The 15,822-nt window shown below is 46.9% G+C and overlaps 1 protein-coding gene across 2 annotated transcripts in view; it reads left to right on the top strand.

The window, feature by feature from the left end:
- Positions 1-3,719: 3,719 nt before the first annotated feature.
- The window catches only part of LOC118585796 (TLC domain-containing protein 4), a 51,766-nt gene continuing 39,663 nt past the window's right edge, over positions 3,720-15,822 (top strand). The window contains exon 1 of one of the 2 annotated variants that reach the window (XM_036190725.1): positions 3,720-4,161. The gene's annotated coding sequence lies outside the window, so the exon portion shown is untranslated. Of the gene's footprint in view, positions 4,162-11,493; positions 11,619-15,822 lie in introns of those variants that run through there. The other variant, XM_036190726.1, reaches the window with a different exon arrangement.

Genomic DNA, 15,822 nt, shown 5'->3' with positions numbered 1-15,822 from the left:
TAAGATACATTATTGGGAAGTTTCAGACTTTCAAGCATAATGGGAAAATCTAGGAAGAAAAGAAGTCAGAGAGGCGTAGGAACTCTGGAGGCATCAGCTGTTTCAACACCTCTGAGAACAGGAAAAGGACATTTTCCGACGGTGTGCTTTTTGTGTACCTCTCTGAAAAAGGTGCTGAGTTTGTGCTTCGGCAATGTGAGAGTCAAGTCAGTGGCATGTTTGGGTGCTAGAAGACATCACCAATGGGTATTTGGTGGATATGTTAAGAAATCTGGACAGCATTTTGGTTAGATACATGTTCTAAAAGGCAAATAAAGCACGGTCAGTTATTAACTCCAGAGGGGAAACATTCAAGAAAAATGTTACCACGCACTCTACTTGGCAATGCATTCTGTTCACCTGGTCAGGATGATGTAACCCTTAATGACTGTTTATCAACTGTGATGAGGCTAATTTGGGAGCAAGGGCAGGGCAGGTGTTGGGGGATGTGGTGGCAATGGTGCTGTGGGAAAGAGCTAGATCCTCACATACGGTGACAAGATGTCAATCAATAACGCCTGGAGCTGACGATCAAGAAACTGTATAGGAGTAGTATTAGAAAACAGGGAATACACAGCAGGGGTTGAGGACGGGCTGAAGATAGGTGAGAAGCGGGCAGGCTCTGGCTTTTACCTGAAGCTTTAAAAACTTCATATAAATATGTTGATTTTATTAAAATAAAATGGAAATAAAAGTAATACATATATATTTAGTGGGAAAAACATAATGTAAGCAAAAAGAACCCAGAAGTTATCTAGAATGTCACCCCCACAGGGATAACATTTCTTAGTATCTTCAAATAGTTCCTTCCTAAAACACAGTTGAAAGTACTTTTAAATACTTGATATCTGGCAAAAAAAAAAAATCTTGATATCCTAAAAATTCTAAAGCAGTTGTTCATTTTTATTACTAGCCGAACCAACAACGCCCCCATCCTCTCTCCCCTCCCTCCCTGCCACTCCTGTGCTGCAGATGAACCCAGGGCCTTGTATATGCCAGGCAAGAGCTCTCTGCTTCTGAGCCATATTCCTAGCTCCAGCCAAAACTTTCTGATCAGAATGTGTGGTACCATTTAGGCCCCATCTCTCCAATAGTCAGAGGAGAACTGAGGCAGTTTTTGGACACTTTTTCCTGAGCTACCTTGTTATTTTAAAAACAAAGTCATTTCCAGCCTCAATTTTACAATCAGCTCTATTTAGATGTGTAAGGATTTTTTTGGAAACTAATTCAGCAGGAAAATTTGCAGCATTTAAGGGAATTTCTCTATTTTTTTCTTTTTAAAAGTAAATGAATAAACACTTTTCCTTCCCTTGAGCTGTTTCTATGATCAAAAAGCATAAAAAGTACAACTTAGCCTTGATACAACACATTAAAAGTGCAGAAGGGGGCTGGAGAGATGGCTCAGAGGTTAAGAGCACTGACTGCTGTTCCAGAAGTCCTGAGTTCAATTCCCAGCAACCACATGGTGGCTCACAACCATCTGTAATGAGATCCGGCACCCTTTTCTGTGCACATAATAAATAAATAAATCTCTTTTTTAAAAAAAGTGCAGAAGGACTTCTTTATATAGTAAACCTGAATTTTGAGGAAGTTTCATTAAGAGTAACTAAGATTTCAGGTGAATAAAGTAAATGAACAGTCTAAAGAAATTAAATTGCATAAAAATTTCAGAAAATAGCCGGGTGGTGGCACACACCTTTAATCCCAGCACTTAGGAGGCAGAGCTAGGCGGATCTCTGAGTTCAAGGCCAGCCTGGGCTACCAAGTGAGTTCCAGGAAAGGCGCAAAGCTACACAGAGAAACCCTGTCTCAAAAAACAAAAAACAAAAACAAAAAAATTTTCAGAAAATATACAGTTGATATTCTCTCCTAAAGTCATTTTTAAAAAATTAGTTTAAAAGTTTTAACATTCAAACTGGGTGTATATTACAGTGAATCCTGTATGAATTAGTTGCCAGCCTGGGATACCTGAGACTGTCTCAGGGGAGAGGTGGAGAAAAGTAAGTTTTGAGATTCAACTAGTCTTTCCTGAACTCTTTGCAGATCCCAGTCTTTGTTCTTAATACAGTCACTCTGTATGATCTCAGTACACTCTTGCAGTTGGTGATGCATTCATAGAGGTCTAATAGGAAGGAACGGTGAGACATCCAGTGTATTCCTGTAGGCTTGCTTGTTTATTTCTTTTGGAGTTAGAGAATTATAGATGTCAAAGGTAATGATGGTGCATTTATCAGGGGTGAGCAGAGCAACTGACAACCCACAATGATAAGCTAGGCGAGTGCCTGTAGATGACTGAGTCCTGAGATAGCACTGTGAAATGTGTCCTATCTGGACTGACCCCGCAGATATCTGAATATAACTGTCACAAGCCCACGGAGTTATGAGAGAGCTCCGTGAGTACACAGAGCAGCTATGGATCAAAGCAAAACAGTCAAGGGCTATGCAGGTTGTGAAGTATCTCTAACATCACAGGTGTGGCCACAGTGCTGCTGTCTGGAATGCTCTGAGAGTCTTGGGCAGAACGTGGGGATATCTTGCATGGTCTTCCTGGTTGTGTTCCTGACCCTGTCGCCAATAGAGGTTTTCTCCAGGCCAAGACCTGGGGCTTTCAGAAATAACTGAATTGCTGTTCCATTTATATCGATGAAGACATTGAGCTTCGGTGAGGTCAGTTAGCTGAAGACAGCGCTGCTGAAAAGAATTCTAGGTTCTAATACATAGGATTTCAGTTCTATTATTTTCAACTTTCCTGTTGAATATAAATACAGATGTGATGTGATATTATGTGTGCATTTTCTGGTCTAATTCGACAGCAGATGTGTCGCTGTGTGTGTACATATTAGATCAAATAAGAAGCTTTATTGTCTTCCTCACAAACTGTCCTATGTCATTAGTGGTGGAATTTCTAAATGATTCCATTTATTTAGAATTTACCTCTTTCCAAAAATAGGATTTGTGAATGCATTTTGCAAATTATAGAGCTTATATATGCTTTTTCACCAGGCAATTCTGTCTGGTTGATACAGGAGATCAGAAAGCACAAGTTCATGGATTTTGGCAACTTGGGATACTCAGCCTGTATAAAAAAGTCCAGTCCTACTTAAACACCATGAACACGTGGAAATAGAATCCAGGGCCTTGGACATGTTAGGCAGGAGCTACACTCTCGGACTGCTTGCTTCAAGGGTGTTCTTCAGAGATTTGGGAAGAGGCTGCTCGGAAGACAACACGCCTCTTACACACACACACACACACACACACACACTCAAGGGTGTTCTTCAGAGATTTGGGAAGAGGCTGCTCGGAAGACAACACGCCTCTTACACACACACACACACACACACACACACACACACACACACACACACACACACGCCTCCTACCCGGTTTGGCACGCACCTGCAGGCTCAAACCAGAACGGGGCGGGGCTCGACTTTGGCCAGGTCAGACGTGGCAGGAAAAAAAAAAAAAATAGCAATTGCCCTTTCGTCCCTTTCCCGATAAGCAAAACATGCCGATCACTTGCCCGGCATTTGGGCATATAAAGCAGAATTCAGCATTGGAAAAGGTTTTTGGTTACGTGGCGAGGCAGGGCGCTGACCGCCGCGGGGGCGGACTCACAGACTTCTCCCCACTTGTGAGGTCTGTGACTGGCTGGGAAAGCCCGCGCACCGCACACTCACGGCCCCCGGGGCGAGGGTGAGCGCTCGGGATTCCATCGCAGCCCACCGCCGGAGCTGGCCCCCGCGAGCCCCCGCCGAGATTTAAGTTCCAGCGCGGGGAGGTGGGCCCCACGCGCGGCCTCCGGGCCCCGCCCACTCTGGCCTGGGGTCGGAGCCGCGGCGAGCGCCAGCCCAGTGCGAGCGGCCGCGGCCCCTTTAAGGAGCCGCTCTGCGGTAACCCGAGCCCGCAGTCCGGGCGGGCGCGGCGGCAGCAGCGGCGGCGCGAGCCTCGGCGACTGCTCCTCCAGGCGTCCCCGGCTCCCGCGAGCATCTCGCGCGTGGCCCCGGCCGCCGCAGCCCTCGGGCCGGGCCGGATGACCAGGCGCCTGTGAGCTCCGCTGCGCTCTCCCGGCCCCTGCGCAGCCGCCGCCCGCGCGAGTCATCCCGGGACCCGGCACAGGTGACGCCGTTTGGACGGGATCCGGGAGGAGGGCCGCCTCGCCCAGCGCAGCTTTCGGGCACAGCGCCGCGTCGCACCGGCCTAAGGCGGCCGAGCTCGGGAGCCCGAGGCGGGTGGGAGCGCGCGGGAGGCTCCCGCAGGTGTGCGGCGGCGCAGCATCCTTCCTGCCGCCGACCCCGCGACGCGTGGCTTGGAGCAGATGATGTCCCGGGCCCGCGGCCCCCCGCGCCGCCCCGAGATCCACTCGGCTCTCCCCGGCTGCTCGGTCCGGTCGGGGCTTTCTGCTTGGCTAGCGGCGCCTAAGGGGTCTGAGCCCAGAGCGGGTGGGTGCAACCTCTGGGCCTGCAGGGGACGCTTTCTTGCAAGAGACCCGGCTCACAGTGGGGCGCATCAAGTGGCATTTCCCCCCCCTCCTCCCCAGCCTTTTCCTAAAACAAGTAGCTTTTATTTACCCCTGCGGTTCTCAAGTGGGTCCCATTTTTAGCAACCCTAAGTGCTGAAGTCTAGTGGAGGGGGAATTGGCTTTTCTTTCCAGCACTATATAATAACCCCTGGCAAGTTGATTAAACTAAGTGCCTTGGTTTACCCTGTCAGGAAATAGGGTCTCTAATGTCAGTATTGATTTTTCCCACCTTTCCAAGATGGTAGGGAAGCCTCTGTGAAAGTAGTTTTGAGTTGTTCAAGTTCATTTAAGGGTCACTTGCTGGCCTGTGGTTTTTGGTTGTTTTTTTTTTTTTTTCTTCCATTGTAATTGCGAGTCCGTGAGAACGTGTACGTAAAATTGCGAAACATTAAAAAGTGGTCTTTGATGTTTAAATTAATTCAGATACCAGTTTGGAGGCAGTGTGGAAGAGTTTGTGTGGATGGTGGGAATTAATGTGTAGAGAAGACACAAGTCTGTCATTGTATCTAGCAAAACCTTTACATAGTCAGGAAATTGGGGCTGGGGGAAAGAATCTTGGATGGTGAAATGCTTCTGTACGAATATGTGGTGCCGGGTGGAACATTGCTTTACCTTTAGAAGAAGCTCCTAAATGAATAAATTCAGGAATCCCACTTCCCGTTTTTAAGTACTCTATCAGGTTAAAGATGTTTTCTCTTTTATTTTCCTTAACGTGTATGGATGAAACTAATTTAGAAACATGTGCCCGCAATGTCAAACTTGAAAGGCTAGCTTGTGGAGCCTCCCTTCTGCTATGCCATGTGGTGATCCAGAGAATTTACTTTGAAGGTGCTTCTTTGTCTCCCTTCTGAGTCCCTGAGGTGACTCCTCTTCACCACACTGCCTCTGTCCAGTGTTTGGCTCTTTACTGTGTCATTTTGCGTGAGGTTTATCTGTGTGGGCTGGATGCCTTTGACCCAGTTGCTTACTCATTATTAGTAGCTTTGTGTTTCTATTCCTTCCAGTAAAAGCCCTCATCACTTGGGGAAAAGAATTACGGCTCTCACTCAGGTCCTATACTCACTTGGAAGGGACTAGGGATACCAGTTGTCAGAAGGTTGGAACATCAGTCACCAGAGAAGATGGTCGTTTGCTAAGGGTTTTCTGAATAGACCCACAGAGTAAAGATGCAAAAGTTGGCCTGTCCTTGTGTCAGATTTCCTGAAATCTCCATGGGGGAGATTCCCTTGGATTCCCATCAGAGGCCTTGGGAGCACTGGGGTGCTCCGCTTGCTAAGAGCACTCCCTGCAGAGGCGTGGGAAGAAGCAGTACCTGTGTAGGCAGGGACGGCGGCCTTCCTGGACTACCATGACTAATGGAGCAAGAGAGCCTGGCTTCTGAAGGGAAACAGGAGAGGGGCCGGGGTGTGAGGAGTGAGTGGAGTAGGCTTGAGGTTGAGCAGTCACTCTGAGTATTTGTTGTCCCTCACCATCCAGGGTGTTATAGTCATCAGACTGTTCACTCTCCCCCTTGGTGCTCTAAAGGAGACCTGGCATGTCTGCATCCTTCTCAAAGCCCTGCATTTCTTAGAGGACACCACGCAGTTTCGTTCATAAGAAAACCCTTCAGACCTCAAATCTCCCCACACCTGCTTCCAAGTTAATATTCTTTGTCTTATCTTTTGAGCTTGGGTATCGCTTGGGAGGTTAAGAAGACCGAGAAGGGTTAGTTAGGCTGTGGACATGAGATACAGAAAACGGTGGTTTTTCTATTGAGGAAGGTAGTGAACTAGTTAGAATAGTGGGCGTATGCGCAGGGGTGGGCAGCCTGGAGGGTAAAGTGATGAGAGTTATGTGGGATAGCTTGTGCCATCATCCTTGAGCAGGGAAGGTGTCCCAGCAAGTGCAGTTTCCTAGTGTTCCCTCTGTCCACTTGCTCTGTGAGGGGAAACGAGAGCCGTGTGGAGGTGGAGTTTGTCCTTGGGATGGACAGACAGACTTGAACTGGGTGATAGGGACTGCTGTAGTCACCTGACACTGACCATGGTGCTCTTTGTAGGAATACATCACGTCAGGAAAGAGGTGACTTTATAAGGAAACCTGAAGTACTTTGGCAGTGCTTTTCTTTGAAGGATGAAAGGTGGCACCCTGAGAAGCCGAGCCCTGCTGCTCTGAGGCCTGTAGTTCTGTGGAAGGCCTTGGATGTGCAGCCAGCGGATCCCAGATCGGAGAAGATATGATAAAGCAGAAATAGAAAAGGGGTTTCTTGGCTCAGATAACATGGGTGTGTTTAGGAAGAGGTAATCCCGTGGATACATAAGGAGCTTGTAAAGTAGTGTAAAAGGCCACTGTTCTTGAAAACAGCCCCCCGGAGAAGATAGCTGCACATCTGCTCAGAGCTTGACCACAAGGGAGAAGGGAGCTGTTGAACAATGGGACCAATGTCCTAGGCCTGTCTGAAGCAGTGTTCAAAACTTCTGGGGCTAGGATGTCAGAAAGTGCATTTTTACTTTGAGACTCACAACATGAATAAGGACATGGGTGTCTGAAGCAAGTTTCATGTGTTTCTAGTCTGCGTTTTTAGGAACGCCTCACCTCCCGTCCCCTATTGTTTTCATCAATGGAAAACCACGTTTATCGGGGGTCAGGGTCGGGGGGAGGTGGAGATGCTGGGGGAGGTGATTGAGAGCTATCTGGATCTGTCAATGGGGACAGAAGGGAGTGTGGGAACTCCTCTGGTCTGTGAGGGTATGAGACTCAGACAGACAAAAGGCAGCTGGATGGGGAAGATGTGAACAGGGACTTCCCACTTGGTCCTTTTACTGCAAAGCCAAGCGTGCGCTTTTGAAGGGCTAGGGGGAAGAAGTGTGGAAAGGAAGTTGCATTTGGATGTCAAAGCAGATTTCTTCGGAGCAGTGGCTTTCTCTCCATAGAGTGAGGAAACAAATGGCCCCGAACAAAGTAGCTGGTGGATTTAGGTCATGTCCTCTTCTGTGGGCTGCCTAGGGGAGCTCGGGCCTTAGATGTGGGAAGAGGAGTAGGAGGCTCAGACTTCCTGGCTTTGAGGAGTCCTGAGCGAAGCTCAGGGAGTGTGTTGTGTTGTTTCTAAGCCTCACTTGGTGTTTGAACTCAGTAAGAAGTTGGCTGCTGGCCTCCCCAAGAATTGGAACAGTATTCTCAGTCTCTTTTATAACACAGCGAGGCGATCAGGACTTCTTCAGAGGTCGGTTTCATGATCCATGAGCAAATTCAAGTTTCTGCCTCAACCATTGTCAGGCAGCTAATTCTGCTGTGTGCCCTGGAGTTGACTAAGGGCTGAGACTCTTCTGTGGGTTTTTGATTTCCTTTTTCGTAACAGTTTACATTTGTCTCCCAACACCTAACACCTTGACACTTCACTCTACCGGTAAAATGAAGCCTACCCAAAAAAGGACACGGGTATCAGAGTCCACCCCAGCCCGGTGCTTAGTGACTTCTTGCTTTCATCGTTGACATTCAACCTAGTTGGAGCCCTTCTTTGAACCATTTGGATTCCTTTTGTGCCTTTCTTACTGCAGGTGATATTTTTTAGGTGTTGGAGTCTGCCCGTTTTCATCTGCCTGGCATTGGTCCAATGCTTCCTCTTCTGGTTTCACTAATACCATCTCTCACCTCCCCTAACTTTGGGTATCTGCCCGGCGACTCCTGTGAGCCCAATTTTGGATCCTGGATTCTAGAAACAACTATATGCCAACTAGTTGTCTGTATTGGCTTTCATTTAACTTTCAGTTTGGGGGATAAGGAGAAACTAACTTGGTCAATGTCATTTTACTTAGTTTTCACCAGTGAATCCATTGAGAGATATATTTGGGGGGCTGGGAATGAACCCAGTAGGGGGAGACAGCCCGGTAAGCCTCTGCATTTAGCCCCCAGCTCTACAAAGGGAAAGAAAAAGGAAAGTATGTACAGACAGCATTGAAAATGCCTTTCGTCCTGCTATGCATTTACTTAATGGAATGGCAGCAAAAAGAAATTTCAATTGATGATTTTTTAGTTTTGTTTGTTTGTTTGTTTTGGTTTTTCGAGACAGGGTTTCTCTGTGTAGCTTTGTGCCTTTCCTGGAACTCACTCTGTAGACCAGGCTGGCCTCCAACTCACAGAGATCCGCCTGGCTCTGCCTCCTGAGCGCTGGGATTAAAGGTGTGTGCCTCCACCACCTGGCAATAAGTAAATCTTTAAAAAAACAAAACAAAAACAAACTAGTCTTGCTGGTTAACCTGCTTGATCTAATACATGTAAAAATACTGGGACACATGAATTTAATCAAATTTTGTCATTTGTTAATGCTTTTTAAAAAATGATGTGCATTGTTGTGAAGGTATCCGATCCACTGGAACTGGAGTTACAGACAGTTGTGAGCTGCCATGTGGGTGGTGGGAATTGAATCCAGGTCCTCTGGAAGAGCAGCCAACAGCCAGTGCTATTAACCACTAAGCCATGTCTTCAGTCCCCTGTTAAAGCTTCTTTAAGGGCTCATAAAGATTACAGCTTTGCTCAGATTGAGCGATATCCTTTGTCTTTTTTTTTTTAATTTGTTGTGTGTGTATATGTAGGTGGTGTGTGTAAGCCAGGAATCCATATCCATGTCTTTCCCAACCACTCTCCACCTTGTTTGTTTGTTTGTTATTAAAGACAGGGTCTCACTCTGTAGCCCTGGCTGTCCTGAAACTCGCTATGTAGACCATGCTGGCCTCAAACTCATAGAGATCCCCCTGCCTCTGCAGACTGGAATTAAAGGCGTGGGCTCTCTCACGCCCACCTGACTCTTTCCACCTAGGTTTTAAAGACAACATCACCAGCTGAAACTGGAGCTCAGTGTTGGTTAGACTAGTTGGCCAGGAAGCCCCTGGATCTTCCTATTTCTGTAGGTGGGAACCACCACGGGGGTGGAGGGTGGGGGGGTGGCAGGGGGGAATCCTAACTCACTCAGGTCCTCACCAACTGAGCCATCTCTCCAGGTATACTTTTCATGTTTTTGAAAGCCTGTGTATTACCAAAAAGATTTCTTACGTGTTTTGTAGAAAAATGAAATGCTGTAGGGCAAGATAAAGGTTGGGGTGGGAGGCCAGGAGGGAGCACTTACCCCTGAAGCAAAGGCAGCCTTCTGGCAACTCCTAGATTCACATCTTAGAAGCAAGCCCTTAGACATTGTGGATTTGGAGGGCTTGATAATGACTCCTTATGGCCCGAGATAATAAATGTTTTCCCAACCATGTGTGGTACATTCTCATTAGGTACTTAGGACTCTGAGGCAAGAGGATTGCAGTTTGAAGCCGGCCTTGGGCCTCAGTGAGACCTAAGTCTCAAAATAAAAGTGGGTAAAAAGGAAACCAGCTGTGGCAACACAAAATCACAGCACTTAGGAAACTGAGGCAGGATCATCAGGAGTCACCAACAGTCTCTGCTTTGTAAGGAGTTTGAGGTCAGTATGGGCTGTGCAAGACCCTGTCATAAATAAAGAAATACAGCCGGGCAGTGGTGGCGCACGCCTTTAATCCCAGCACTGAGAAACAGAGCCAGGCGGATTGGATCGCTGTGAGTTCGAGGCGCACCTGGGTTACAGAGTGAGTTCCAGGAAAGGCACCAAATCTACACAAAGAAACCCTTGTCTTGAAAAACAAAAACAAAAACAAAAAAAGGAATACGTGGATTGGGATGTAGCTCAGTAGTGAAGGCCCTGAGATCAGTCACAGCATTGGAGCTGGGCGATGAAAATATATGTACACACCATATCAACATAAACTAAATTTAGGGGGAAAAACATAAAAGCAATGAGATGTGAGTAAAGCTGCCTTGTATACTTTGAAGTCCTGTTCTCTTCTTGCTACAGGCTCTGGTTTGTAGTACTCCAGTGACCAATAAGGATACTGAACAGGGAGACCAGAGAACTTGGACTGTTCCTGGTTCCGAGGATCCCAGGGGCTTTCTGACCAGGTAGCTAGTCTAGCTAATCACTGAGCTCCAGTTTCAGTGGACGGTGTGGTCTTTGAAAACAAGGTGGGGAGTATTTGAGGAAACACTGAATGTAGACTCCTGGTTTCCACACAGACTGTCATGTGTGACACCCCCTAAGCCCCGTACCTACACAAGACAAATTTCTCCTTTGAGTTTTTACTTGAGAGGCAACACCATATCTGCAGAGGCTATGTTCACACCAACCATCTGTGCTCCATACAGTAAAACCTCGGGCTTGGCTTTCTGATGCCATTTCAGATCAAGTTCTCCAGTGCTAGCCAGAGCGCTCCATAAAAGGTCAGTAGGGTGAGGTGTAAGTTAAGGTGAGGCGTAAGGCTTAACCCAGAAATAGCTTTAACAGGACCTAAAGGGACACATGACCAAAATAAACAGCAATGTGACACTCTTCCTGGACAGTTTCTTCACAAGGCAATACACAGTATACGACTTGAGTGTATTAGCCCAACCCTAGTTCATAATGCTGGGGAAATTGACTACTTAGAGGTGCTGCGGGGTGGAGGTGGGGTGAGGGATGGGTCTGAGCTTCTGGAAACAGAGTCACCAAATACTTGTTTGAGCAACAGCTTCCTAGAGCAGATGATCTCTGTAGCCCAAGCAGAGCCTACCTGTGATCCTCCTCTTCAGCCTCTCAGGTAGCTGGAATTACAGACCTGCATCATCAAGCCAGGCTTTTGGAACAGCCCTTTATGATGGTTCCTTTTGCATGATTCACTGTGTGTCATGAATCCAAATGTGAGATTTGTAGTTAAACTTGAAGCCATGTGAAGTGAAATGTGTGATGTGAGTGAAACATCTGCTCTGGCCTGCAGGTTAACTCACTAGGTTCTGAAGTGGTTAACAAACAAACAAACAAACAAACACATCAGTGGGGTGTGGTGGTACACACCTTTAATCTCACAAGCTGATCTCTGTAAATTCAAGGTCAGCCTGGTCAATATAGTGAGTTCCAGGACTGCCAGCTCCATGTGGAGAGATCCTGTCTCAACGGCAAAAACCAAGAACACCCACCACATCATTTTGCTTGACTGCCTGACGGGTTCCACACTGGACGCTGAATCAGGTTGGTAAATATCCACCTCATTAGCTAATGGTGTGGCTAGATCTGGCATTAGGTGGAGGCAGTCAGCCTCACAGGAAGAGGTTAGAAAAACTGTACTCAGTACTTTGGGGTGATTTTAAGTGGCCCTTAGGTAGCAGAATAAAAGACTCCTAAGTAAGAATGTGTATAATCCATGGCAGTCTTGTTATTTTTCAAGAAGTTCATTTTCCCCAAGTAGTCTTGTTTCTAGGACTAGGGGCGTGAGGCAGAGGAAAAGAAGATGCTGGGAGGTGAATATGAGCAAAGTACAATGATAGGCATACATGAAGATGTCGAAATGAAATCCACCATGTTGCATGCTAATTCAGGCAGAGTTGCCATTTACATGTTTATAAATTGTAGGTTCCACACTTGGTAAAATATGTAATATTTGTCATTTTCTCCACTTTTGCCCTCTTTTGTTCCCCTCCTGAAGCGAGTTCTTTTCCTCCAAGTGGTTTTTCCTCTTCCCCTTCCACTTGTATGTCCTTTACATTAAACAACAACAAACAACTAGATCCACACAGGACAGAAGACACGCACGATTTGTCTTTCTGCATCTGGCTTGTTTCACACAGGATGGCAGTTCATGGTCTCACTCATTTCCTGCAGATGGTAATTTTGTCCTTTTTAATGACTGACTAGAACTCCCCGTTTTCTCTTCGTTTGCCTGTCGATGGAGAACACCGCAGTCCATTCCATAACTGGGTGCTGTGACTGCTGCCGACTGTAAACCGAGGCTATCTCTGTGGCATGTGGATTGAGATTCCTTCGGGTATATCCCCAGGAGTGGACACTGGGTCAGGTGTCGTTCTAATGTTAGGCATTCAAGGAACCTTCATATTGATTCTCTTAGTGGCCTCGCTGATTGACATTCCCCTGCTAGCAGTGTGAGTTCCTTGAGGCGTGTCCCCAGTCCTCACTACCTTATCTTGTTTGTTTTCTTGATGGGCAGAGATGGCTCTCATTAGCATTTTGATTTGCATCTCCTTGATGACCAAACATGCCCCCATATAGTTCCTGGCCATTTGTACACTTTAATTGTCCAATTCACTTGCATGTTTTTTGTTTTTGTTTGTTTTCGACACAGGGTTTCTCTCTGTAGTTTTGGAGCCTATCCTGGAACTCTCTCTGTAGCCCAGGCTGGCCTTGAACTCGCAGAGACCCACCTGCCTCTGCCTCCTGAGTGCTGGGATTAAAGGCATGCGCCACCACCGCCCAGCTTGAGTTCTTTATATATTCCATTAGCATCCCCTGCTAGGGTATAGCTGGCAGAGATGTTCTTCCATTCTGTGGGCTGTCTTTTCATGCTGCTGTTTTCTTTGCTGCTGCAAGATGCCTTCTTAACTAAGCTACCCAGCTCAGATCAGATCATAATGTAGATGAGCATCAGGGCCTTTAGGTCTAGGAGAAAAAGAAGGACTTAGATGCTGATGGATTTAGATACAGAATGCCAGATTATATGATTTGGGGCTGCCAGAGAAGTAGATGTGACATTTCTTGCTAAGGAAAGGAATTCTAGTACAAAGCACTGTTTTATGTATATTTGGTTTTTTAAGTCAAGGTCTTGCCGGGCGGTGGTGGCGCACGCCTTTAATCCCAGCACTCGGGAGGCAGAACCAGGCGGATCACTGTGAGTTCGAGGCCAGCCTGGGCTACCAAATGAGTTCCAGGAAAGGCGCAAAGCTACATAGGGAAACCCTGTCTCGAAAAACAAAAATAAAACAAAACAAAAAAACCAAACCAAACAAAAAAAGACAAGGTCTCGCTCTGTGTCCTTGACTGGCCTGGAACATACTGTGTAGACCAGGCTGGCCTCTGCATCCCCAGTGGTGGGATTAAAGGCCAACCTCTATTTTATTTTGTTTTGAGAGAGGCTCTCTGTAGCCTCTGTTGGCTTTGGGCTCCCTGTGTAGCCAAGGATGACCTTGCATCCCTGATCCTCCACAGTCCACAGTGCCACCACACAGGGATCGCCATTCTTGACTGAGTGAGCATCTTAAAACAATGTTTTCTTATTTCTTGAGATATAGGAGGTGGCTAGGCAGTTCCTCTGTGGGGTACAGACTCAGGAAGTGTGTGCTGTAAGGGGTCACTGGACTGGAAGATTCCAGATGGCCTGCTAATGTGGTTAGTCATTGGTTCTAAGTGTTGGCAGCCAACTGCAATTTCCAGCCTCAGTTTCCTTCTCATGGCTTCATGGCAGCACAGTGGTCAAGGAGCATGCAGGGCAGACAGTGGCTGCAAGGCAGCCCCTGCTCTATAACCGGCACGCTCTCCCCTCTACCGTATTCTATGTAGAGATGGCAAGGCCAGCCCAGATGGATGTAGGGAGAGACGGGCTCCGGTTTGGTTGGGAATGGTAGTGTCATGTTACAAAGTGATTGATGGTCATTAAATGGTTGATTACACATAGCTGCATGTAGTGTGTACTATAATAGGTACAGTGAAGGCATTATCTCACTTAAGCCATATAGTCACCTGGCAATAGAGGCATTCTTATACCTGCAATATAGAATTTGTAGGTTAGAGAGGATATCTTCTTCTCTTCCTCCTCCTTTTTAGAGACAAGGTTTCTCTCTTAGGTAGCTCTGCCTGTCCCAGAACTCACAGAGATCTACCACTCCTGGCCTGGCCAGGCTATATTATTTTCAACCAAGGCCACTGATACGAACTGGGACCGCCTCCCACACATGTACATACTTGCAAACATACATGAAAACCTGCACTTATGCACACAATAAAATGTGCTTACCAGTGTGTAAAGGAAGAATCGGGGCTGGGATTTGATTCTAGTTCTCCAGCTAAGTGGAGTAAGTCTTCTGAACCCATTGGGTGGTTCTTCAGCTTCTCTGACCCCACTTAAGACTTTGCTGTGGGGAACAGGAAGGAAAAGCAGGAGGCGGGAGTCTTGCCTCAGCTGCTTCTCTGCACACCAAGGATTTCCCTGTGGCCTGTTGATTTGGAGGTGAGAAGAACCTTTAGTTCTTGAGGTTCTGACTTCCTGGGAAGCCTGGCAGGTATCCCAATTCTGCCCCCCAACCTTAAAAATAGAACAAACTGTGGGATGGGGGGAGGGAGTGTGTGTTGCCCAGTCTTCCCTTGATTTCACAGTGTTGGCAGAAGGCCAGAAGATGTTCTAAGCCAAACAGCTCCTGCGGGGATCTCTCTCCGGGAAGGAAAGGGCACTGATTTGAAAATATTAGAAGCGGGGAGAAAAAAGATGGCTGAGAGCCTTCCAGTTGATGCTGGGCCACCTGGGCCTCAGTGTCAGGACCCTGACGGCCCCGACTCCTAAGACTGGGGGCTAGTGCTGCATTGGAAATGCTCATTTTATTAATGACAAGCTCTCAAATGGTCCCAGCTTCCAACCCCCCCCCCCCTTTCGGTTTGTGCCGGCTACCGCAGTTAGTAGAGTGTGTGACTTCCCAACTACTGTGGCCTCCTGGCTCCAGACGCTCTGGTTTATCCAAAATCCAGTGGCCGTAATCAGGAACTTGGAAGGTTAAGGAACAAAAGCTTCTTTATAAAAAGTTTTAAGTGGGTGAGACGAGAGAAAGCAACGTTTATCGCAAAAGTCACATGTGCCGCCTGCACTCTGAGCCTGTGGGCCCTAGAAACTCAACTGATTTCCTACAAGTAGGTAGAATTGTGGCAGTTGGGAGGTGAGAAGCAGGGGGAGAGGGGCAGGCAGGAGGGGGAGAACTGGTAAAGAGTCTTTGCTTGTGGGTCATTAAGTAGCCCCATTAGTTGTTAGACATTGTTGCAAGCAAAGTCAAAGTCTGGGGATAAATGCCTACTGCAAAGAATAAAGAGGAGGAAAAAATATGACAGAAGACAGACATTGATGTGCAATATGAATTATACTAGATTTCATTTATTTTTAAGATAAAAGCTAAAACATGAATCATGGGGAGGAAGGCAAGGAAGATGGAAAGTTCAAGGCCACCCTGGGCAACTTAGTGAGAGCCTTTCTCAAATAAAAAATACAAAGAGGTCTGGAGATAGAGCGCAGTGTTAGAGTGCTTGCCTAGCACGTGAAGGCTCCAGGTTTAATCTTCAGTGCTGAAAACAAGCAAAGAACAGCAAAACCCCCAACTACAACAACAAAATACTCCAAACTTAAAGCATGTAGAAAAACTTTAAGGCCATTGAGGAAAATATGAATACAGATTGTTAAAATCCC

Source organism: Onychomys torridus, chromosome 6 (assembly GCF_903995425.1).
Source record: "Onychomys torridus chromosome 6, mOncTor1.1, whole genome shotgun sequence".
In the NCBI taxonomy this organism is placed as follows: Eukaryota; Metazoa; Chordata; class Mammalia; order Rodentia; family Cricetidae; genus Onychomys; species Onychomys torridus.
The sequence above is the reverse complement of the archived record's forward strand: the minus strand, read 5'-3'. Positions and strand labels throughout refer to the sequence as shown.